Source organism: Cydia pomonella, chromosome 8, assembly GCF_033807575.1.
Source record: "Cydia pomonella isolate Wapato2018A chromosome 8, ilCydPomo1, whole genome shotgun sequence".
In the NCBI taxonomy this organism is placed as follows: domain Eukaryota; kingdom Metazoa; phylum Arthropoda; class Insecta; order Lepidoptera; family Tortricidae; genus Cydia; species Cydia pomonella.
Genome location: NC_084710.1, coordinates 12,696,982 through 12,723,184, shown reverse-complemented (window position 1 = coordinate 12,723,184; position 26,203 = coordinate 12,696,982). Strand labels below are relative to the sequence as shown.

At 34.3% G+C, this 26,203-nt stretch overlaps 1 long non-coding RNA gene across 1 annotated transcript in view; it reads right to left on the bottom strand.

Annotated features, from left to right (window-relative positions):
- LOC133520611 (uncharacterized) overlaps nucleotides 1–25,596 on the bottom strand; it is a 31,644-nt gene extending 6,048 nt beyond the window's left edge. Inside the window, exons 1-3 of the long non-coding RNA XR_009799784.1 lie at nucleotides 25,525–25,596; nucleotides 19,384–19,477; nucleotides 18,410–18,719 (exon numbers count right to left, since the gene is read on the bottom strand). This is a non-coding gene — a long non-coding RNA (uncharacterized LOC133520611). The remainder of the gene's footprint in view (nucleotides 1–18,409; nucleotides 18,720–19,383; nucleotides 19,478–25,524) is intronic.
- Between the last annotated feature and the right edge of the window lie 607 nt (nucleotides 25,597–26,203).

The following is a 26,203-nucleotide window of genomic DNA, read 5'->3' as shown; positions in this document are numbered from 1 at the left end:
GTATAAAATGAATTGGTTACCAGGTCAATTGTTAGGAAAAAATGATAATGGGTTGCGTGCACCAATAGAATTAGAAATAGTATATGGTAAACAAGGAGTAGGTTTAGGTTATAGTAATTTAGAAAAGGTTCAGTTGATAGGGATACACGATTTAATTAATGTTTTAAAATTAAAAAGCGAGTTCATAGATATTGAAGTAGAGGACGAATTTATCGCATCTGTGTTTGAGGAAGTAAAAGAAATTCCGGAATCAAATACGTTTAAAAGTGAAATAATTGTACGTATGCGAGACTTTATTATAAGGGCTTTATTGGATACGGGTAGCGATGTGACGGCAATATCTGAGGAATTTTGGGAGGTTGTAAAAAATAAATATCCTGATATTCCAGTAATGCCGATAAAGACTTTTAATATCAAATCAGCATCAGGGCACAAGAGTAAAGATATCAAAATTATGGGATTGCTACCTATTGTCATAAATGATTTACAGTTGGAAATTGGGTTTGTAGTAATACCTAATCTCAATTTTCCATTAATATTAGGATTTGACTGGCTTAAGGAAAATGTAGTATCAATTGACCTAAGAAAGGAAAAATGTGGAGTCAATATCGAATGTAAAGGTGTAACCTCATGGATACCATTTCATGATCGATATAATGGATGGCAGGATCAATGTTGCATAGAGACTTCAAATCAAACTCAAACACAAGTGACTTGTAAAGTAGGGATATCGTTAGTAGAAAGTGAGAAAAAAGCTTTACATTCAGTATTGATGAAACATAAAACTCTATTTGACTCAAAATTAGGCAGGGCTAATTGTTATCAACATGTAATAAAAATGGATACACATGCACCTGTAGTAAAAAGAACGTACCCCGTGCCATATGCGTATCGTGAAAAAATTGAATTAAAGTTACGCGAATTAGAAGAACAGGGAATTATTAGTCGTACACAAACTGAGTACTGTAGTCCGCTAACATTTACATTAAAGAAAGATGGAACAATAAGAGTCTTATTAGATGCGCGTGAAATCAATAAGTACATGACATCTGAAACCGAAAAACCAACTTTACAATTGGACGTATTAAATTCATTCCACGGAGCGAAATTTATAAGTGTAATAGATTTAAATAATGCGTATTTTCAAATACCGCTATCGGAAGAAAGTAAAAAATACACAGGTTTCAGTTTCAATGGGAAATCTTATGTGTATAACGTATTGCCGCAAGGTCTCAAAACATCAGTAGGAAGCTTTAGCCGTGCTATGGACTGCATACTTGGTCATGATGTTCGCGAATTTTGTGTCAATTACTTGGATGATTTAGCCATAATTACTACCGGCACCTTGCAACAACATTTAGAACACATAGATATAGTGTTGGGAAAATTAGAGAAAGCGGGCCTAACTTGCAATTTAGAAAAATGTAAATTTTTATGTAAAGAGGTACACATGCTAGGATATATAGTATCGACAGAAGGAATCAGAACCGATCCGGATAAGATTAAAGCAATTCAGGATTTTCCAGCCCCAAGGAAAATTAAACAATTAAGAGCTTTCTTGGGATTATGTAACTTTTACAGGAGATTTATTCCTAATTATAGTGACAACATACAACCGTTATGTAATTTATTGAAAAAAGGACTGACGTGGCACTGGGGCGTCATTGAACAAAAAGCTTTTGAGAAAATAAAAAGGACTTTCATAGAAGTTATACAATTACAACATCCTGATTTTAGCAAGCCTTACTACTTACAAACAGATAGTTCCGGAATAGGTTTAGCAGGAGTACTTTATCAATTAGATGATAATGGACAAATGAGAATTCTCGGGTTTCATAGTAAATCACTAAGGGGGGCTCAGTTAAGAGGAATTCCTAGTGGTGATTTTTCCATACAAACGCTCTCGACTATTTCCTCCCTGGATTTTGAACCTAGAGCAATGATTTTTTCAAATAAGATCAATATCATCAATATCTGTGCCGCTATGTTTTGCTTTTTTGGATTATTTTATTTTGAAGAAACTTACAGCGCCTCAAAAATCGCAAAAACGGCTCAATTGAATTGGCTGTAAAAAAAGGCACAGTATACAAATATGACAATAAATATCCAAAAAATCAAAACATAGCGGCATAGATTATTTCTTCCTCTTGCAATTTCCAAAATTTCATAATGATTGGTTGCGTTTTGGAGGAGGAAACAGTCGAGAGCGAAACCTCGATTTTTGAGTTTTTTTGCGAGTGAATTTTAGTCCGAGCTGCAGTTGTCCTTATCGCACGAATTGGAGGCGGAGACAGTTTATAAATATACGTACACAGAAGGATTAGTGATGGGCATAACATCCTTATTAGGGATTGCAGAACCGGTACTGTTTTAAAGAACCGGGATTTTCGGTACTGGTGGAAATAGGAACAGGGATTTCCCGGTACTTTCGGAACTGGTCTAATTATTTCATTATTTTAAATAAAACGACAGCATTTTGCGAATTATCGAATAATCAATTAATCACAATTTCTTTTACTACGTATGATCACAATAAACAAGGCAATTTTTTTTTTGAAATACTTATAGTATTTTACATTGCTCACACTTGTGCGTCACAAGTAAAAGATAACTACTTTGATGTTTGCCACTAGATAGCAAAAATGAAATTACATTAACGAGGGGATTTATATATAATATAAGTATCGCAGTCGTATTGTATAATCCACCGTATTACAATACGGCTAGCCGATATCAAAATAAGGGCCATTTTGAAATGCGGCGGTTCAACGATTAAGGTAGGTATGTTGGGTAAATACCGGATGCGGGTGAAGAACGTAGGACATTCATGTCTCCCTAATTTGGCTTTATTTTTTTAATGTTGGCAACATTGTGTAAGATGCCATTTCATTACGCCTCGACTGCCAGTGTCCCCGCGTCGCTCAGGGCGTCGGGCTTGTGCTATGCGCAATCACAGGGAGCAAGATATTTTCGCAATTTTTTTCTTCTATCCGATCTTCGCCCTGTAATTTATTTTGCGTATTGTGACGAAACTGTTTTTGTTTTAATGTATAATTTCTTTTACGATATTTTTTATATAACTATCCAATCAAAACAGACCTAGGACTGCTGCAGACCGATATCCGATCTTGACCCTTCCAGGTAAAGATCCGAGGGAAACAACCCGATCTTTACCTATTTAAAAAACAGCAGTGATTGTCAAACTTTAAATTTTCTTCAATTTACCTACTGACCTACTTAATTATCACATTTATTGTTTTCTTGATCACACTTTCGTACCATTATTTTTATCCAATACCACTACCAACGCGACGGTAAATCAAAAGGAAGAGATTTTGGGAGTCTATTTTGTATGTATGTATATTGTATGTGTATGTACACCTACTTAAGGACAATGTCATTTTTTTAATTTCCGCAACTCAAAGGTAGCCTGGAAGAGATCGCTTTTTAGCGATAAGACCGCATGTTGTTTACCTGTGCTTGTTTCTGTTTTCTTTTGTATTGTTTTATTTTATTGAGGTGTGCAGTAAAGAGTATTTATATTGTATAGAGATGATGATACATGTTGAATTTTATAACAAAATCGAGTAAAATAGATAGCAAATGAGCAATTTTTTGCAATAAAGTACCTACACATACAGATGCATATGTAGATGTGCACGCATACATACATAGCTAGTTTCGGATACAAAATAGAGATAGGGCTTCGAAATTAGTTTCCTTAAAATGCTTCAAGAGGGCTCCCTTTTCCTATATATTTACTTTACTCTTTACATACGATCCTTACATTTTATTTAAAAAAAGATTGTATATCAACTATATATATAATTTCAAAATTATACCAATAAAATCGCAATTTTACTTATTTTCCATACTTCAAGATGGGCTCTCAGTGACTTTGACCTTTTTAAAGAACTAGTCTTTTTGATTTCTAAGTTTGATTCTTATTTTTTTGGCGACCTTCATTAAAAATGACTGAGCACGATTATTTTTTTATTTCGATTTTTGTCCCTCCTACTTAAGCACGTAATATCTTCCAGTACATTCCTTTCAATAAACAATACATTTACACTTTCACTAAACCTGTACAGTTCACGAGATCTTAAATTGTAAAAACTTCGAAACCTATCTATTATTTTAGTCGTTTTTCTTATTTTATTACTTCGGGTAAACCTTACAATAAGAGGTTTCTTAGCACATTGCTTACATATCAAATTGCCTTATATTAGGTATCAAAGTTTGAGAGCCACAATTTCCTTCTGACATAGGTATCAAAGTTTGAGAGCCACAATTTTACCAATTTTTGTATCAGGGTTAAGATCGGATTCAAAAATACGAATTAAAAACTTTCGATGACAACTTTTAAGTTTATAATTATTGGTGGCTGCAATTTATATACATTCGAGAAGGGTAGAAACCGGACCTATTTTTTGTGATATCTTATTCTCTTTCCATTAGAAGCAACTTTTTTTCACCATCCTATGTTCTCCCTTGATGGCAAAACACTCGTTACCCTAAAAAAAGTATGTCTCATCTTTACACAGGTACAAAACTGAAACCGTTCTATATTGAAGATTACCAAAATTCAGGCCGAATCTACGGTTATTATTTAACGATTTGCTCCGTACTTCAAGAATCTATCATGTGCTGAGATTTTGAAAAAACGTTTTTTCACGAGTTCTCTCAATTGGTCCCAAAATTGTCCGGCATTATCCCAACATACTTTACTCAGATTGTCATTGCGATACGTTCTTCAATAAGGCGACCCAAGTTTAGCCCCATCGTACTACAAGTAAAATAGATTGTAGTTTAACCATATATTTATACCTACTTACAAAATTTCACAACACACCATGATCACACCCAACTTACTGTCACGGATAGGTACAGTCAAGTGTAAAAATATGGGTGTACACATCTTACTCAAAAATATGTCTCATAGCATCTTATACCAGTGTAATAAGAGCGTAGTACCATATTTATGAGAAGATTCTTTCGATACATATTTTTGCACTTGACTGTACGACGACGACCGAAGCAGGGACATCATTCTTTTTTGCAGTTTTTACCTATATGGTAATTAATAGATACAGTATAATATAAAAATGAAAAACAATATTATGTGATCAAAATATGAGATCTGTGATATGAGACCAAAAACAACTTGCTTCGGGCAGCGCAGGATGAATTCCGTCCGGCTCGCGGGCGACGTCGACATGTCGACGCAACGGCGCGCAATGAGTGAGCGCTCACGTCTCGCGTCTGTGTGTGCGCACTCACACTTAGATAGCTCCCGCTCCCGCCCACCGCAGCGCGACAGAAACATAGCTTCAAAAATTCGAGATTTGAAAAGTTGCTCAGCTAGGAATTGCTCTTAAATTATTCGACATCTGAAAAAGAATTTTATGCTGTTATTAACTGTTTAGAAAAGTTTGAAACTTATTTGAGAGGTACAAAGGTCATTATTCAAACAGATCATAAGGCCTTATTGTTTGTGAAAAATTGGAAATTATATAATGCGCGAGTAATACGTTGGATCAATTATTTAGAGCAGTTTCAATACGAAGTTGAGCATATAAAAGGTAAAGATAATACAGGCGCGGATGTGCTTTCTAGATACCCTCCTCAAACTGATCTTTTGCAGGAAGATAAAATACGTTTGCCCGAGATTCTTTACACTGAGACAGAAGTAAATAAAAAACTGATAGAAAATTTAAAAAAGATAAAGGATTTACAAAGGCACGATCCCGAAATCGACGAAATAATTCAAGGACTAGAAAGTGGGGATACTAGTAATAGAATCGGTAGAATGATTCAAAGATGCTCATTGCAGGATGGTGTATTGTATTTCACTCCCGACAATAGTCAAAATAAAGTTTTATTTATGCCAAAAATGTTAGTAACGGATATTATAAAACAAATACACTTAGAAATGGGTCATCAAGGGGCTTACAAGGTCATTAAATACATAAGAGATAGATTTTACTGGAGGGGTATTACGCAGGATGTTAAAAAACTAATAAGAACTTGTCATACTTGTCAAATGGTGAAAAATGATAATATCAAACATGTAGGACCATGTAAATCAATAGTGAGTAATGATATTGGAGATTTAGTCATGGCAGATCTTTACGGGCCTTTACCATCAGGACAATTCGGAATGAATTACATTTTGGTAGTTCAAGATTCATTTAGCAAATTCATCAAACTATTTGCACTACGGAAGGCTACAGCATTATCTGTCGTAATTAGCATGAAAAAATTCTTTAAAATTATACAACCAAAAGCAGTTTTAACAGATAATGGTTCGCAGTTTATTAGTGGTCAATGGAGGGAATTTATGAAAGAAAAGGGGGTCAAAACTATTTATACGACAGTTAGAAATCCTCGACCTAACACTACAGAGCGTGTGAATAGGCAACTCGGAGTTTTATTTAGGACTTACTGTGAAAAACGACATCAAAGTTGGGTGAAAATATTACCTAAGATAGAAACTTTATATAACAATACGTTACACGATAGTACAGGGTTCACCCCATGTGAAATAATGTATGGTCAGCCTACGCAGTTATCATTTGATAAGGAAATTATTAGTCATATGAAGAAAAACATAGCGGACATTAGGCAAAAGGTTAGAGAAAATTTAAAGAAAGCAGCTGAGATAAGGCAGGCCAAGTTTAATCAAAGTTTTAGACTGATTCAATTTCAAATAGGGGATTGGGTTAAAATAAAAAAGTTAAATAAATCAAATGCTCAGCAAAAGATTACAAAAAAGTTCGAATCAATTTATGAAGGTCCTTATGTAATTGCAGCAATTCCCTATTCAAACGTATATATTCTAGTTGATCCATACACGAATTTATTCAGAGGGAAATATAATGCAATTCATTTGTCAAGATATTATAAAGGTAAATTGAGTAAAAATAGCTGATCCGGCGAACGTAATGTTTGACTGAAATTAATGATTATAAATAAAAACATTTATACTTCGTATTGTTGTGGTTTAATATAAAAAGATTGGACTAGAAAAATAATTGTTAGAATCAAATAATAGTTATAAAATAGAATAAATATTTAAATGATAAGTGTATTAGATATTAAGTCATATTTTTGTATCCTTAAAAATAAAAGGAATATTTTTGTACTTACCAAGTCTAGAGTAGAAGAACACTGGTTCTTGGGGTCGCGGGTCGAGTGTAGAGATGCTGAATGTGGTAGTTTAGCTGAAATTATTAATATTTTTATTATTATTAAGTGTTACCAAAAATGTTTACAAAAGTAATATTGTTATTTTAATAATTACTTATAAAAATAAATAACAAACGACAAATTAGGGTTTAGTTTTTTTGAAATGTAAATTAAATAGGTAGGTTAGAATAGGGTCTTCAATCCACATCCGGCATAATAGTAGTCTGTATGTGTGGAAGTAACACTATTCACATATACAAGTCGCTTCATTCAATTATACATAGAATAAAAAATAAAATGAATGAACTTGATTTGTGTATTGTTCATAAAAATGGAGTGTATTAATCATAAAAAATACATATATTATCCTATAAGCTTGTATATTAAAGAGTTGAGCTACTTTATGTTACCCGAAGGCACAAATAGCGGTAGTGGAATTTTCGAAAAAAAAATTTTATATATATAGTTTCAATTAACAATTTTTATATTTAAACTAAAGAGAGACTAAGACTAGCAGTAATGATTTTTAGTTCATAAAATGATTTCAAAAATATATATTAATCATACATAGTATCATAATACATAATATTATCTGGGAAAAAAAAGGGTCGCAGGTACTCCTTAATACGTCTTGTTTTGTGTTATCAAATTTCATTCATATTATATAGGCAATAGAGTTCACTTAAAACAAGTAAGTAGGCGTAACAACACTTTTTTATCAGTATCTATGATGCAAACAGAACAGACTTCAGAAGAAAAAAGAATAGATTGTAGGCCAATGAGTTAAATTTTTTTTTCATCATACCTATATATAATGAACTAATAACATAATGGCAACAGGATAGTATTATAGCATAGATATAAACTAAATATGTAGTTTAAATTAACATTACGGTAAACTAATATATACTGAAATAACTGAACGTGTCCTACCTAGTTGACATTTTTAGGAAAAAATGTTCTGAAAAAAAGAGAGTAAAGAAAATAGTGTATTACTTACCTAAAGGGTAGATTCAGGGTCACCCAACTCATCCAGCAACCCGGATTCATTTTTCTTTTGGCGATTTCATTTTTCTGTAATAAGAAATGTTTTCTTTTAACATTACAAGAGTTTTGGAATAATAATTAAAAGATTATTAAAATAAAATATTTGACAAAACATACATATAATTGTAGTTATACCTTAAATCTGCGAAGACGATCCTTGAAATTTCTTATTTTCATAGTCGAAATATTGAATTAAAAAAAGATTTTACATTTTTGCACAGTTTTAATAAGTCCTGGCGAGCGAGTTCGGCCAAAAATTTATCTCCATAGTATATAACTCGTTACTATCCCAAATTATTGGGAACTCACAAATTAAAAGGTCAATCTTAGTAAGTATCATTTTAAAGAAAAATAATGTACACGTCACAATCACAAGCTAGCACTTCAAAAAGAGTTTGGCTTTGTGTATAACAAATTGACCTATGGTTTATGCTAAGGGGCGCCACTAGCGCCATACTCTAGCGACGCCATAGACAAAACAAGGGAAATACTCAGTATTTACTGATGTTGCTAGAAAAGAAATTAATTGAAATAAAATATTAAATACAATTCATTGTACAAAAAAAAACATTTACCGATATATTAATAATGATCTTTGATTTATTACTGAGATTTTTTTTTAACTCGGGTTTAAGTTAATGGAAATATTCATTAAAACAAAAACATGTTGAAATAATAAAACTTAGAATGTTGCGACCGACAATGCGGCCGGTGATAAAAAAATTGAGACAATAGACGTAAAAGTTTAAGAACAAGTTGAGTGCACATGTTCGGGTCTCTAAAAAAAAAAAAAAATTGTCGATGCGTCGAGGGTTTCTCTACCTGGACTGTAAAATGCGTGGTGGTTTTGAGTACAAAGTAAAGGATAGAATGTTATTTAATTGACCTAGATAATACAAATAACACAAGTATTTGATAAAAATGATTTGAATAGTGGTAATGGCCGAATACTGAATATTCAGCAAAAGTGGCCGAATAGGTCAAATACCATATAGTTATCAAATGTTTGTGGTATTTCTAGTATTCATAGCATACTTGAAAAAAAAGAAAATTAAACAGACTAGAAATAGGTAGTAAAATAATAATAAAATATTACTTTTGGTTACTTAAAAGTTAATTAAGTTGTTTAAATACACTTGTTACATTATCATAAAATATGATAAGTATATATTAAAAATATGTTAATTAAAAATTTATCTGATACTGCAAAGCAAGAGAGGATAAAATTATAATATTCATGGTAATATTCGAAGATAATACTAAATAAATAAAATTTTAGGCTAGAATTGGCGGAAAAAAATAATTTAGCATAAATGAACAAAAATTACCAATTTACAAGATTAGATATGATATATATAAAAAAAAGTAATACATTCAAAACTTACCAATTATTTTCTTCAGCAACAAAATTCATTACACTTCACAATTACATTTCACTTCACGACACAGGGTGAAATTCGTAACTGAGCCAGTGACAACGGTCAGTTTGATCAGAGAGAAGCTTAACACATCCCCTCTGTCACTTCCGGGACGCTTCATTGCGGGGTTGTCATGATAAAATATTGAGTTTTAGTGTTGCCATGATAAGATGTAATAACGTAACCTTAAATAAAACGGTACGGTATTAACGTTATCTTAACAAACAACTTCAACTTAAATATAAACAGTTTTGTCAATACACATTACGTTTGATATTGTTATACAATGTATAGAAGGGAGCTTTGGGTTGTCTGAAATATTGTTTTTTTAAAGTAAGTTTTATTGGATGCATTTTAACTCTGGTTGCATATCGTGACTTTGGCTATCTGTAGAAATGGTCTGGGATAGATTGAGTGAACTGGGAAATGAAAGCCAATGAAAGATGATTAACTATTTAATTATAAGAATAGACTAATGGGTATTTGATGTTTTTGCAAGAAGTGTGTGAAAGTTTGTAATATTTTTGTATATATGGATTTTTACAATTAGACAAATGTCGGATTGCAATCAACCTGGATTTGTTGATATTTTTATTACAAAGAAATACACAAAATAGTCAACAAATTCTTATCAGTAGGCTAAAATCGTATGACGATTCGACCCATTTTCAAAGGGTAGTTTTTGTTGACTATACACTTCACAAGAAGCTAAGACCTTGACTAATTACACACCTCATAGTGAATGAGATCTTTGACAGCAAAACACGATGATGACATGTCAATGAACATGCATTATCACAATTTTATATTCTAAAGAGATATTAATGCATTATTTTTAAATAAATTTTATCAAATTATCTCAAATATGGGTTTGAGTGTGAAATGGTTATATGTATTAAATTATTAAATAGAAAGATAGATAATAGTATTAAACGGTTCACAAGTAAGACTTATTTTCATATGTTATAACGGTGAAGTGTTTAGAGTAGTGTAGATAATTTTAAATTTTATTATTTTTCAATGGTTCGTCTGGATGAATATTTATTATTTTTAATAGTATTTAATTGCAGACATTACATAGTATTTTTAATTTATATCTATGTTATGTTTGTAAAGATAATGTTTTGATACAAGTATCAGGATGTTATCAAGGTATAATTTAAGTTTTTTTTTTACATTTTACTGTTAATATGGAAGTCAGTCTGAAGTCAAATATCTGGTTCATGTATGAGACATGCTCCAAGAAAACTTGATTGAAAGGAGTGATTGGGTAATAGAATTCGGATTGAGTTTTGACTAATGGAGAATGAATATCCCAGTACTTATACCAAATGTTTTTCCTACTTTGTGAAGGGAGGTTTTGCTGGTTCATCTATTAACCGGGCAATGTGGTTAAGTCGCCGGATAGAAAGATCCATAGACTAGGATGAAACCATGAGATCGAGCTACTAGAGCTTATTGGATTCACGACCCAATATCCTGCGCTGGTAGGAAAATCGTGACGAAAAGATAATCATGATACATTATTAAAATTCAGAGATCCGAGTTTTGTACTGAATCAATCACAATCAATGAGTATTGGTTTAAACACACACCATACACCACACGTTTACATTTACACAAGGGGGGAAGGAAGGGGATAATATCAACAAATTTAGGATATAATTTTCAGTTTTATTGGAATAAGGGTTCGAGAATTATACATGTATGTGTGGAACAATACAATGCTAATTCTCGAGGGGGCGATTGTAACTAGACGCACTAGCAGATCTAGTTAACATATAAAAATAATTGGCACAAATAATCGGTCCATATCATTTTCATAAACTAAAAACTTCAATTATTATGTTCCAATATTAATCAAAATACTAGTAAATAGTATGTATATAACTAATAAATTAATTCCGTAAGTTTAATGGAATAGAAGCAAAATATTCTCACGAGAAATTTTAAACAACAAACAAAGACTAACTAAATCCTATTTCGTAGTGGGTCGTTACTCAGAAAAGGAGATTGGTACTCGAGTTTAAAGGGTAATAAATTAGTCAAACGTATAAGGTAAAGGCATCAGTGCTGAGCCATGCACCAGTGTGCCAAAAGTAGGTGTTATTATAGATTAATAAAGTATGAATTGAAAAGTAACTTAATTTCTAAAAGAATTGTTTAGCATAAACCACAACACTACTTCAAAGAAGTGCTGTCTTCTGACATGAAGGGATATGTCATATGCGCCATTTTTTGGAGCGTCACATGGTATTTTGATCAAACGTCGGCAGCCGAATTGTGATATTTTTTTAGAAGCATGTGCTCTGCTTCACGTAATTAATACTTCATTTGTCTGGAAGAAGTGGAAAATTAATATAAATCCATATTAAAGTAAACCCTGGCCGATTACTGGGTTTGAGGCAGTAATTTTAAGGGGATCGTGGACCCAGAGTTCAGCCGATAGAGGCTGAGCATAGGTTTCAAGATTTTTTTTATTTTCAAATGTAATGTAAGTTGTTAAATCAAGCACCTTTAAATATCTACATTATTATGACTTTATTTCATTGAAATACATCAAATACTCAGAAGTCATCCTGTGGCTGACCACTGGACACTGTAATCACGGAACTCGGAACCCAATAGCCAGGCGTTAAAATGGGATGGCTGTAGACTGGGTACTTAAAGGCTGTGTCTTGGTAGACAGGAGGCTGATTGCTGGCAGAAGGGCCCTTGCATTATATTTAATGAAATATTTCCATAAGCTAAATTAAATTACGTTTTATTCTTTGTAAAATTTAAACTTTATTAAATTATTGATGAGTAAATACATTCATAATTCTTATTGATCAATTAGTGGGCAAATGAGACGTTCTTGAATATAGAAATTTCGTGGAGGGGTTGACTATTGGTGCCTTTACCCTGCGATAAGTACGAGAGACGCGTCTAACACGTCTGGAGCGTTTGTCGAAGGTTATAAATAGCTCAGTTTAAGCCAGGACCGGCATTATATTTTTGACCGTCGGATTGTCACTTTCACTGGCTTATTCGTAGACGTAAAAACAAAGGGTGTTATTTTGACGATTGAATGTTTGACATTGCGTAGCTACTATGCTGTTCTTTGTCAGACTGTTCAATTGTTATTTTAGTGTCAATACTTACTTATTTTTGTGGATTTTTTGTATTTTAGAGCCAGTTCAGTGTCAGGTTGCATGGTCAACCTACCGAGTACACCTAACCTGACGGTGACAAGCAGGTTTACTCGGGAATCCAGTAGAGAGTTAGGTCCAGGTCGCGAGAGGGGCCTGGCGTCAGCCTTTTTACCAACACAGGTGACGATTATACCTCTTACGTTCTCTTCAAGGTCTGACAGAGGGATATGAGGGTCTCACGTGTGGACCATTAGGAGTAATCCTTACTCATTGAAATCTGTTGGTAATTGAAGAAGCGTTGTCTTGTTAAATATATTTATTTATACACATTATATACATGGTTAGGGCGCCTTATTCATCTGTACCCAGGCTTCGGCTAACACAGATGGAGGGAGGCAATCACACAGACACTAGGGTTTGCTATACCTCGGTTTTGTCGGCCGAACGTTTAGAGCTTAAATCAGGGTCCCTCATACACACACTCCTCCCTGTAAAAATAGAGGTTCGCCTCTAGTTTTACACACATTAGAATAGGTGAATTTGGGGTAGAGTTAGGGTAGAGTCATTATTTGGGTGTTAGGTTTATTTATTTTCTTTCACATTTAGTTTGATTGTAAGCAATACTAAAATCATTAGAGTTTTAACTGTTTTTAATTACAAAATAAATTAAAATCTATTTTCAGTAGCATATGGATGGGTTACTGAGGCTCGTACATTAAATATGATTGAAGGTTTATATATTTTTACATTGGGAGAGATAGGGGAACAAAGTTATTTGAGGACATACTAAATAATTTTGTTATAGGGAGCTAGTGACCGGCGGAGCAGTTCACTAGTGACAATTGAGCTTTTCTATAACTGGGGAATTAAAGGGTAAATAAAGTCATATTTAATAGACGATTGTTTTCAGTATTCCATACATTATTAGTAGATTCAGATGAGTTTCTTGGCGTTTCTTCTCGTCTGAAATTAGGTTACGAAACGTTGGTAGAGTAATATTACATAGTGCTTAGGAATACCTATTAAAAATAAAATACAATAAAATGGGTATTAATTAGCTTAGAGACCCGTCTTCATCCGGGCGTGACAGTAGATAAAGTATGTTTGTACGTACTATTTTTTGCAATATATTTACTTATGGTTACAATGGTTACATATACATATTTTCCTTTAGCTAGCTAGGTTAGCGAAGAGATATATTAAAAGGAAAATATAAGTTTTTAAATTACAAACAAAAAGGGCTTACTACTGTTCACGGTAACTGGTCACGGTAGGGCCCGGTAGGAGATAAATTCTAAAAAATATATATTATTTACTATTTTTTTTATTTGTCTAACAATAGTGTTAATAAAAATATACAGTAGGAATATTTACAAATTCATAGGATATTTAGGGATAGTTTTGAAAAATCCAAATCGTATCAGTTTTCACATAAAAGACAAAGGGTACTAAGGTTCACAACGTAAATACACTAGACGATCACATGGCCAAATTTTATTTTATTTCCTATTTTTATTTAATCCTGGTTGAATTTTAGTTAATTAGTTTAGTAGTAGATGGGGTAAGGTACAAGTTTTATATTATTTTCTTGTATGTGTTTAAGAAGAATTCCAGTGATGGGAGGATATAGTATGCTTAACTTGTTCGCGTCTTTCCTTTCAAAGCTTATTTTGACGCTGCACCCTTACAGGTGGGATACATTTTTTCAGTTATTGCGACAGAAAGATACCTATAATTTAGGTATAAGACTCGGGATAAGTAATATTACCAGAGGCGTTAATTTTTATTTCGTCATTTTATTAATTATTTATTTTATTTGATGTTCAGAACACATACTGCCATATATCAAAATATAGTTATAACTTAAAAAATGTATATAAAAGCAAAATTATTGACTACAGAAGTGACCTTTTTTTTTAAATGTGACCTAACTGCTGATTCCGTCTTGGCTATATACACAGATGTTTCGTCTAATAAAGCGGCATAGCCAAGGTAACAATCGTTAAAAGTGAAGCTTAAAGTCTGAAAATAACCTTAGTACTCGTTTGACTGCATTTTTTTTATTTTACTATTGTCGTAGGGTTCAGTTTTTAAGCAATAACATATTTTTTTATTTTAAAAATGTAGAACAAAAACGTTCTGCAAAATGAATTCTATCATATTTGTTTCACCAACGTTTATAACATTCGGAAACAAAATATGACGAAACGGGTGTTCTGTTCTGCCTTTTCGCAGTTTTATTGACCGAATTTCTATTGCCTACCAAACCAACTTTTCGCAGATGATTTACTTTGGCAACCAATATTCAGCAAACTTTTTTTATGATGGAGGAGGCAAACGAGCAGACGGATCATCTGATGGTAAGCGATCACCGCTACCCATGGACACCTGCAATACCAGAGGGGTTGTAAGTGCGTTGCCGGCCTTTAAAAGGGAATCGGTCCGGAAATACCGCAGGCGACATTTCATTCCACAGTTTAGCTAAACAAATCTACTTAAACATTCATTATGACAACGTTTTACTTGGTAGAATTATTGTTTAGTAGATTATTATTATGACATACAACGTTTGGAATACATTTCTTTGGCCAAATCATTCATTTGGCTAAAAAAACAATACGATAACTTCTAGTGGAATTATTTAGAGAATCGACAAAAACGATTTTCATTATTCTTAGTTCAGTTAGGTTCTAAATCGCAACTGGCCTCAACTATGATGGTCGATGGTTCTTAGATTTCTAAGTCATAACGCTGATGAAATAAGGAGATAACTCGGTTAAGGCCGGCACGGCATCGTTGGAAAGAGAATAGAATATTAAGTTATAGATGGTTCTGTTCTAATGGATGTACACGTAACATAATTCCGACCTCTCTCACCCAACCTTTCAGTTTGTCGATGACTGACACCTAGAAGGGTTGTGTTCTAAAAGCAAGTACCTATAAATAGAGACGAAAAGGAGGCGTATTCTCATTGCAATAACTTGTATAACCTGTTATGAATTCATTCATTCCTAATTTTTAAATTATAGTTTCAGTCCACTGTGACTATTTCGCCAGTATCAAGGTATTAGGAGCTTTACATATGACTAAAATTGTACGGTTAGTACAGACAGTGTGCGATGATTTTATTAGCTCTTATAAAGCGATAGCGCGATTCAAGATTAATTCTCTATACCATAATGTGGTAGTGTGCAGTGCAGTTTTTTGTATATTAAGTCCGTTTTTGGACCCTAGACATAAAAGGGAAACAATGAAGCGATATTGATTATACTTAACTAAGCAATCTAAACATTAATACACGAGTGGCTAGGCTAATTAGTCATTCCTGTGTGAATTTAAATTGTAATATGATTGGTCACATTGTTCTTGTCTTGGGGCTTTGGGCGCCCTTAGCTTAGGTACCTACTCTAAAAACATATTAAAGGCACTTTGACAGTAATGAGGCAAAATACCTTAAAATTCTTAAATAGTAGTCTATATTCAAAGATAAATTATAGTCAAAGCCAGAGGTTACAATATCTCAATTTGTTATTCCTAAGAGGGGGAATACCCTAGATTATTGTATTTATTTCATAATAGCTTCCACCCGTGAATTCCACTGCATTGAATTAGTTTTTGCATATTTTCACCCTAAGGAATGATTTCCCGGAAATGGAAAAATGTCACTGTTGACAGTTGACAGGTCATATCCATAACAGTTTCAGAACAAGAAATTAAAATCAGAATCAGGCTCTGGCTCAAAATCATGAACGATATGCGCTACTAAATAAATAAGTACCTATATTAAATATTTTTAGTTAGGCTTTTATAGGTCATCGTATTCTTATTGTTTGATCAGTAGGCCTCCGCCCGGGTAATCCAGCAACGTTTCTGCTGTACTGTTAGACGAAAGCGAAATAAGACCTTCCTTGCCCCACGCTTCTTCCTAGTCTAACCCCCCCCTGATTTGTCCGAGTGATTACCTATTTGTTTCGCTCAGTTTCTCAGGGCAATTATAATGACACTCCACTCCATTGTCTACCGAGCGCTGGAACACATTTTTCTCATAACAGCTCAATGGAAAACTCATTTATCGGTTCCCGTTAGTCTCATGCAATAAATTCCAAATTCGAAGTGGTTTTCCAATGGCAGATTGCGGCTGTTTTGGGTAGTAGGGCATCAAACTGGCGAGTGTTACTGTAATTTATTACTAAGGATTAGTGTAACTTTGCATACTTGTTACGGAACTGGAGTTCACGCTATTAGCAAACTTTGACATTTGAGCCTGAGCGCTGTTCTTGAAATAATGCGGAATAGCGATTAAATTTTTCTATCTGTAGTGATATAGACTGTCTATTATCCCAGAAAAAAATCAATATTTTAAAATCTCAGTTACCGCACTAGATTCGCTGATATAGGACAAAAAATCCAAGAACGTTGTACTTACTTTCCTGCACATTTTTTGCGAAAAATCTATGCATAAACCCGGGACCATTCGAAAATCTCACAGCGACAAGGTGAAACAAATTTTCCGAATCAAGAATCATGATCAGCGCACGACATATCCACATACACAGAAAATGGCTAACGAACCGTAAAATGAATTACACAGCAAACGCCGGTGTGTCTGTAATTTATGCCACGTACAAATGCGCCGGCCTGTTAAAATCACACACGTTCGGATAAATAAAACGTTTTTACAAGTCCGCAGCCATGATTTCGTGTATTTACCGAATTAGGGTGTTCTCTTTCGGGTTCTGTGAGTGTAAAATGTCTGTTATTTTTAAATCTCTCGTCGCAATCTCCTGGACCTTCCTTGCGAATTTTAATGAGAAAAATCATTGAGTTTGTGTTTTTTATCCAGTTCCACCTGTCCCGTTGTCCGTTTCTAATCAAATCTTAGAAGTTAAATATGATCCATTAATTTCCCAGTGTTTCATTAAGATGATGTTTTACATTTTACATTTTTACATTTTTGTTTTTTACATTTGTAATTAAAGTGGTAAATAATGCATCCAAAGCTGGTGCCCAACAGGACCCGACAATAAATTTACCAGAACGCATCGAGTTTGGGACGATTATAATTATTTTGATATATTTATCACGTCTATTACTTACATATATTTCGTTAGGTAGTTAACATATTATACCTACATACATATGTGCAATTTTATGTTATAAGGAAAATAGCAAATAACATCATAATTAAGTAGATTATTAGTTTAATTGGCAGTTAGCTTAATATAATATCAATAGCGTACTCAAAAGACAATGCGTCACTTTTAACACTTGTCAGTGTTAAAAGTGACGTTTCTGGTTAAAGAAATTTATTACTGCATCTCCCACCAAAGAAACAAAGCCCATCCTCACTTCCTCGACACGTGGCAAACCAAGAACAAGCAGGCATCTCGCTCGTTTTTGCGTAAGTTGTGGAATGAGCTACCTTCTGAGGTGTTTCCCTTGCGCTATGACATGGGGTTCTTCATAATTTTTTTATTGCATGAAAGTGAGTACAAAAGTTCATCACAATCTGCCGAAATCCAGCATGCAATATATATATTATTGTACTAGTACCTATACTACGAACTAAATTAATTTAGCTATATCTAGTCATGAAATTATTAAAATCATGCTACTACAAACCTTTACACGACAAATATTCTTGTACGGAGTAAAATTGCTCGTTCATAAGCCATTCATGTAATTTTCTAAGGAAGAGTAGTTGTGGACATTCTCTTATATCTATCGGAATGTTGTTATACACTTTTATTACCATGCAGTAACAATTCCTGCTGCATAATTTAGATTTTGCTCAAGAAGCAGGTATTTTGGGTTCTCGACGCATAAGTTGCTACTTTGATGTTGCTTATGTCCATGGGCGGCGATGACTGCTTCCCTTCAGACGACTCATCTGTTCCTTTGCTGCCCAAAGGAATGTCTTCCTGATTTAATCCTGGAGAAAAAGAGGGAACTTTTCAAATATTAGAGGCCTTACTTATAGTGATTTGGGTGCTTTGAAGTTTTAGTCTGAAGCGGTGAAATATGTGGAAAGTTAGTAGATACTGTAGTTAGTTAAGTATATACTGTTAGTACGATACGCGGGCAGACGCCACCTATTATGTAATATAATGACACATATTATTTATTGCATCTTATGAGGAGTGATATAAAAGAGCTAACTCATAGTTTAGCTTCGACATTGCCATTAATCTCAAAATTGGCAATGTAGTAACCACGTTACCTTTTGTCATTTTCTTGAGTCAAATTGCCAAACAAAATAGTGACTTCTAGAGATAAACTTGTGACTGCCGCGAGCCCCTATAAACAATTGACAGTGCGATGAATCTACTCGACCCACAAGCCAGTTCGGTAAATTGAGGTAACGCAGACTTTGCAGTAAATAACTTAGTAGTTTGCACAAAGATTACATCTCAAAGATTCCGCATCAAAAAACATGTTTAATTCATAATTAATATTTTTGGTGAAAATGTATTTTCACCGTGATGGACAAAATTCATATTATGGTGCTAATGTAGCTCCGCGAAGTCATGTATTAATGTCGATATATGTTATAGATATCTTTATTCTTAGTATATAAAAATAAAAGAGATGCAAACCCATATTTGTCCAAATAGGCCGGAGTGAATCTTCAAAGGAGATCGCCGTGCTATGTATGTAAGCCAGGCCACCTTTGAACACGCAGTAAGTCGACTGTAATATGACGATAATACTATAAGTATTTATCTATATTTATATATTTTTTTAAAATTCATCGTGGGAAACATAGATAATTTAGATTATTTCTGATCTTTTCAAGTACTATAAATTTATACGTTTTAGCTGATTTCTCCCAACCAGAGTGACTAAAGTCCTACTGCCGTTTATATTATTTTTAGAATATTTTCGTATGCATCTATAGTTAATATATATGCATGGTGAGTGCCCAGTCTTATGAATGAATGTATGAATGAAAATCTTTATTTCAGGCAACTAGTGGCCCATAAATAAATATCTCCATGCTAACAAACATATAATAACAATAAATTTTAAAACTAAATACTACAAAACACATTATGGTTGCGATGCATTACGCAACCCCGTAGTGTCAGGGAGCCGGACTCGGAACCGCCGAAACTTGACACCCTTTGGCCAAAACTCCTCTTTGTTGAAGGTCGCTAGACGTTAAGTCGGAACGATCACACACGAATTAAAATTCGCATTTTGTCGAGATTCCAACTTCCAACTTCTTATGTGCTACTGGGTAAGTGATCCACGAGTTAGAACTATTCCCAGCGGCAAGCGCACTATCTCCTACGCCTACTTCACGAGGCTTTATGAATAATTCTTTTATATTTCTGCCACTTCACTCTACTACGTCGGAAATTGTATTCCATGGTACCTACACCGCTTCACGGCACGGTACATATTACGTTTGTAGGAATACGTAACTTTACTCGAAACACTTCAAAGTTAAGTTTCGGAGTTTTGCGAGAAATAGGCAGTTGGCGTGGAGACATACCTAGTTAGTTACCTACTTATATAGGTACCTGTACTACTAAGTATGTAAGTACCTACTACGTGCATTAAGATAACAAAATTTGTTCCATACGTAAGTACTTAATAAAAAAGTAAATTTATAAAAGTAGTTACAATACGTAGTAGTTATATTTATTTTTGCTACCCTTATACATATTTCTTCCTTACGGTAATTTCCACTACCTGAAGGTTGTCTGGAAAAGATCGCTTTCTAGCGATAAGACCGCCTGTTGTTGCTTAGTTTTTTATGTTAGGATTTTATAATATGGATATAAAAGTAAAATACAAAATACATATAAACACATTATAAAAAAACCTAACTTAGGGTGCCGCCAGCAGCGGGGCAGGGGCCAAGCTGCCGGTGGTCAGGGCCACAGAGAGAGAAACCGCCGGACTATCCGCGCCGTGTCCAAGATCACCGCCTTTTGCATCTGACCCTTGATCCAACCACCTAGCGAGAGTCTCTCAAGGTGTTGGTCGAGACTCTTCGCTATGAGACCGTTCGTTGAAACGACTATCGGTTGGCGGTTATCTCGTGAGCCAAGTCTAGGTACTTACTGGATATGTCCTTCTCGGCATTCACGAGATTCTCATCATGGGGGATGGTGATGTCGACGAGCACGGCCCGGCGTTGCAATCTATATATTATCAAGATGTCAGGCTTATTGGCTACAATAGTCCTGTGAGTGATAATAAATCGATCCCAGATCGATCGATCCGACGTGGCACGACCATTTTACTAATTTTTTTTGTATAACGGTACTTCGCGGTCCACAAGGCCGCATAGAAGAGCAAGTTGCTGGTGAATAATCCTGGCTACGAGATTATGTCTGTGCAAGTACTCGCCGTTAGCAAGATTATTATTATTATTATACGAGTACCTACCTAGGTAATAAAATATATTTCACTACACCTGGTAAAAGTCCTCTTGATTGTTCAAAAACGAATGAGAACTGTTTCCTTATGTTAGTTGGTAGAATTTACTTTTAATTATGATTTTGAATGTTTTTTTTTACAACTTTTATTTGGATTTGATTTGGTTTGATATTTTTGGTATTTTACACTTACTATTTTTTTCGCGTTGTTTTGGTGGAAAACTTTTGTTTCACTCAGTGGCAAAGTTTGTTTAACCCTCGTGCCTTGAAACCCTCGGAACGCTCAAGATTACACTTCTTGAACCACTCGATACCCTCGTGGTTTAATATACTTAGGAATCTTTTGCTTGCTCGGGTATCAATATTAGCACGAGCGGTTAAACCAAAACTTTGCCCCCTTTCAAAACAAATAACTATTTTACATGTACATGAACTATATTCCTGTGTCTCTAATAAAACGCCTCTAGTAAACCACAATATCCTTAACACCTGCGTTTACGACACCCTTAATAAATCTATACGTCAAATTCCCACGTTCAAGCGGAGTTCATGTTGCGAACTCACTTTATTTCATTTGCTAACGAATGGCGTTTTACGGCACATAAATTCACAGCAGTGAAGGCCGTAATATCGTCTAGTGATAACAAGCCTTGTCGTTTTATAGTACAGAAACCAATTTCCTGGACCTTTAGCCCTCCCTTATCGCAAACAGTAGCGGGAATCGAAAGAGCAACACGGAGATAAAGGAAAGCTCTTCTATTATTGGTCATGTAACAAAGAACATCGGATCGCTTCATGCAAAAGGATCTTTGTCTTGGTAACTTGAACAGTAACAAATCTTTTATTTTCTTTTCCGGTTTAATGATGTGTATGACAATCTTTCATATAATGTTACCGCAATGAAGGGGATAATTAAATTTTTTCATCGTTATGAAGATGTTCATGATAAGAGGTTTCAGTGTTTTTTTTCAATAAAACGTTGCACAATTATTTATAAAACAACCTTTTTACTTTACCTTCAAGATTGCTGATATATATTTAAATCAGAAAAAAGCTACGGGTCAAGTACCCAAGCCGACAAAATTTTAGATGTGTTCGATTCTTGTATTTGCATCGTTTTCCCTATCCTATCGAATTATCGATGCAAGAATCGTCCCACAGAACCGATTTTTTTCGATGGTTTTGGAGTTTTTTTTTAAATTATAAACGAAAAGGTGTATACGTTATTAAAACAATAGAGGGTCACATTCATTATTCACGCACGAGAACTGCACCGCCCATGCTAGCGGGCGCTCCACGTTGAAAACCACTCGAGGCCGTACTGTGCGTAATATTACTAATAATACTCGTACGTACAAACAACCACATTTTTTTTATTATAATATGTTTATTTGTTCACCACGCAGCTGTTTGTTTTATGGATTTTTAGTTGTGAAATGTCGATAAATCATAACACCATGTTCTACAGTCTGAATGAAAAAGTAACTCGGATTCGTTCCGATTTGACCAGCGTATATGTCGAACTACGCCATTAGAAAGTAAATAATAACACACAAGGACGTTTTTAATGATAGAGGAGGTAAACGAGCATACGGATCACCCATGCACACCTGCAACACCAGTGGGGTTGTAAGTGCGTTGCCGGTTTAAGATGGGAGTATACTCTTTTCTTGAAGGTTTTTTATAAATTGTAATATAAATTGCAAGTCATGAAATAAATACATACATTTAAATCTGCCAGTGTCCGCAAGTGCAAAATGTTGGACACGAGCACACAATGGGCACATGGCAGCGCACATGTCGCAGTTCCGCCCCACAAAACCTATGCAAAAGCGAAACCTGCTCGCGATTAGTGTCTTCCACCCGTAAATCTCTCTACTTATACAAAATGCAAAGTGCTTTTGTCTGCTGCTACATCGAGCGAAACTAAGCTGCGGTTTGCCGATACTATTAGGAGATTTGTGGGGCTGTAATAGAGAATTTATATCCCAAATTAGAGCTAAAGTCGCACTTGAGAAATAGGGTAAATAAGTACTGGGTAATAAATACTAATAATAAGGAAACTCTCAATACCTACCTTAAGTAAGAAGGGACTTGTGTGCTCTCAGATACTCAAGTGGATCGTACAAATTCTTTTCAGCTCCAGTTTATCACGAATCTGATCAGGATGAAAAATCCTTTGATATTTTAAGTTCTCTTACACGCCAGTGACAAGAATCTTTAATCGACATTTAAAAGAGGTTTCATTAAATATCAATAGATTTTTTAATCTGATCCGATTTTCCCTATTACTCGATTCGCCTCTGTCTATTATACCTACTTGCATTTTTTTGTTGGTGTACGTTTGTTTAAATGACGTTGCAAGCTGTAGACGAAGCTACATGATTCCGTAATTTAATAAAGGAAATATAAAGTTACCATATACTAAAAATAGTGCCTTAAGTATTTGTAAAAAAAAGATAAAACTTAAATTAACTAATTGAGGCCTGTAAACTTTTATGAATTAGACTTTACACTTCTTCAACAATTAATAACTATTCGCTTTAAAAAAACCTTTAATTATTGAACTTTTTTGATATTATATCAATAGACAATACCATTACCCGGAGTTACATATACTTTGTATCCATAGTAATAAATTAATTATACTGTGTTATACTAAAGTGTTTGCCGTCATGAGACTTGAATGTTTGTTAGAATTTGTTGTAACCAGGATAAGCTTCAATAATCACAAACATGATAAAGCTGACCTTTAGTTCGCCCAAGTACGATAAATCGGTTAAATATCACATGAAGTAAGCGCAAGCCACTTGCTATCGGTTATCACGGTCTCGTCATGCTTGTTTACTTATGATGCAATTATGAAGAGTCATAACACTTTCCAATACTAACGCCGGCGGTACACACTCGCCGAGAGGCTCTCGAGAGAGTCTCGGTACCGCTCCGACCTAATCGGAGAAGGGCGAGTCGAGGCAAGTAAAAGTGAGACGAAAAGGAAGCCGTATGTTCACACTCGTTCTCGGCCATTTCGGGGTCTCTCGCCGAGTGTGTACAGCTGACATAAGATTTTGTCGTCAGAATTAACGGTATTTTTTTTTATCAGAATGGACGTAAACATTTAAAAGCCTTTAGTAACCAGTTAGCTTGATTTCTACAAACATTTCATAGAGAAAGGTTTAATTCCGCTAAATGACCTAGTTTTTTCTGTTATAAGAAAAGGGATAGGAAGGGGGAAAGTTAGTTATTTAACTTGTGTAATAAAACTCGCTTGAGAGTCGAACGTATTAATAGTACATTACGATACAAGTGTGAAAAGTAGGAATTCACAACAAGTGGCGATAAATTAAAGCACGAGCGAAGGGAGTATTTAAATCGACATGAGTTACGAATTACCTTTTCACACGTGTATTGTATAACGTTTTACAGAACATATGACACATATTGTAATCGATAATATTTATCAAAAACTTAAAACAATATAAAATTTCCACTGAAAAGCGTTGTCTACAAAATAAAAAATTGCACAAAATTATAGGTAAATTTAATTCTAACTAGAGAAAATCATGTAGACGTAAGTCTTATATAAAATCGCTGAATACCATCTATCTACCTTTTCAACGTCCACGAGTGTCGGATAAAAGATAGGTAAAGCAAATTGCTTTACAAGACAGTGTCGTCGGACGATCTCCGCAAAAGCCTGCAAATCGCATTACGGCCAGCTTACTCCGGGACCTAATGGAAATACCCATTTGTTCCGTTGTCCGATCTTAATGAAAAGGATATCGGTCAATTTTGCTGAAGTTTAAACCTTCCTTTAAAATCGGATTACAGTGAAGCGAAGCGCTGTTTGGTTTAGACGTCGAGTCTTCGTGAGTGGAAGTCTCCTGTAGAACTATTTGTCTTGCGAGTTTAAGTGTGGAAACAATGACGCGCTTTGTACTGCAATGCAGTTCGAATCTTTAGCTTTGAGTAGACGAGACCCAGTACAAGAACGAGTTTTTATTTTGCTTCACATAATACTGTCCCCTAAGTTTGCACTTTGTTGTTAGATGAGACTGTCTTAAGAGACTTTAGCAAAGCATGCATATATACTTACTTTTCATTTATACACTTACGGGATACGGGTAGCAGTAGATTAAATAGATGTGTATTTTCTCTGTCAGCAATTACAATGGAATAGAAGTGCCAGCTTAATTAGTTTGCATTTTTAGCTTTTAATTACGCACAGCCAGTTTAGGGATTCGAAGTGCATCTTAGCCCCCAATACAAGTTGACGACAGCTTGCTTGTTTTATGTGTCTCTTGGCCATAGAGAAGAGTTTGGAAAATGCAACGGCAATAAACGTACCGAACTGTAGACTTTACGATAAATCGTTTTGGTGTGCTAGCGGTTTAGGCAAACTTGCAATTATCATAATGGTTGAGAGTGGTGAGGGGTACAAGTTAAGATAAGCGGGAAGGGAAAATATACAACGAGGATGAAATAAAAACTAATCGATTAAACCCATTCCTATTATTTTTTTTATTTTTTTTTAAATTTATTTCCCTAATACTGGAATTGGCATGCTATCAAAGGCTTTCGGCACATGAGGAAAATAAAGTATACTTCCGGTTTTCACGTTACTTTTCTATTCATTGCAAATACAATAATAGGAATAATTGTTATTTATATTTGGAAATTACAATTACTCCTTCTGAAAACTAATTTCGGTACGTTGAACTGGGTCAACAACGTGCTTACACGTTATAAACGCAGAAACTTAGAATTTGATTATAGGTAAGATACCCGGTTACTTGGTTTAATTTAAAGGCTTTTCTGGTAAGTTGATTATTTGTAATTTTTCTTTGTTTATTTACTTACTTAATTTTAAGATGGATGCAGGAGCAAATCTGGAAAAGCTGATTTAGATATTATCACGTTGAAAAATATAAAAATACAATTCCGTACTAAGTAAATTTACTAGTTTACATATGCTAATAAATTGTATGGGATTTGACTATTGTATTAGTACAAAACCATGTGTTAT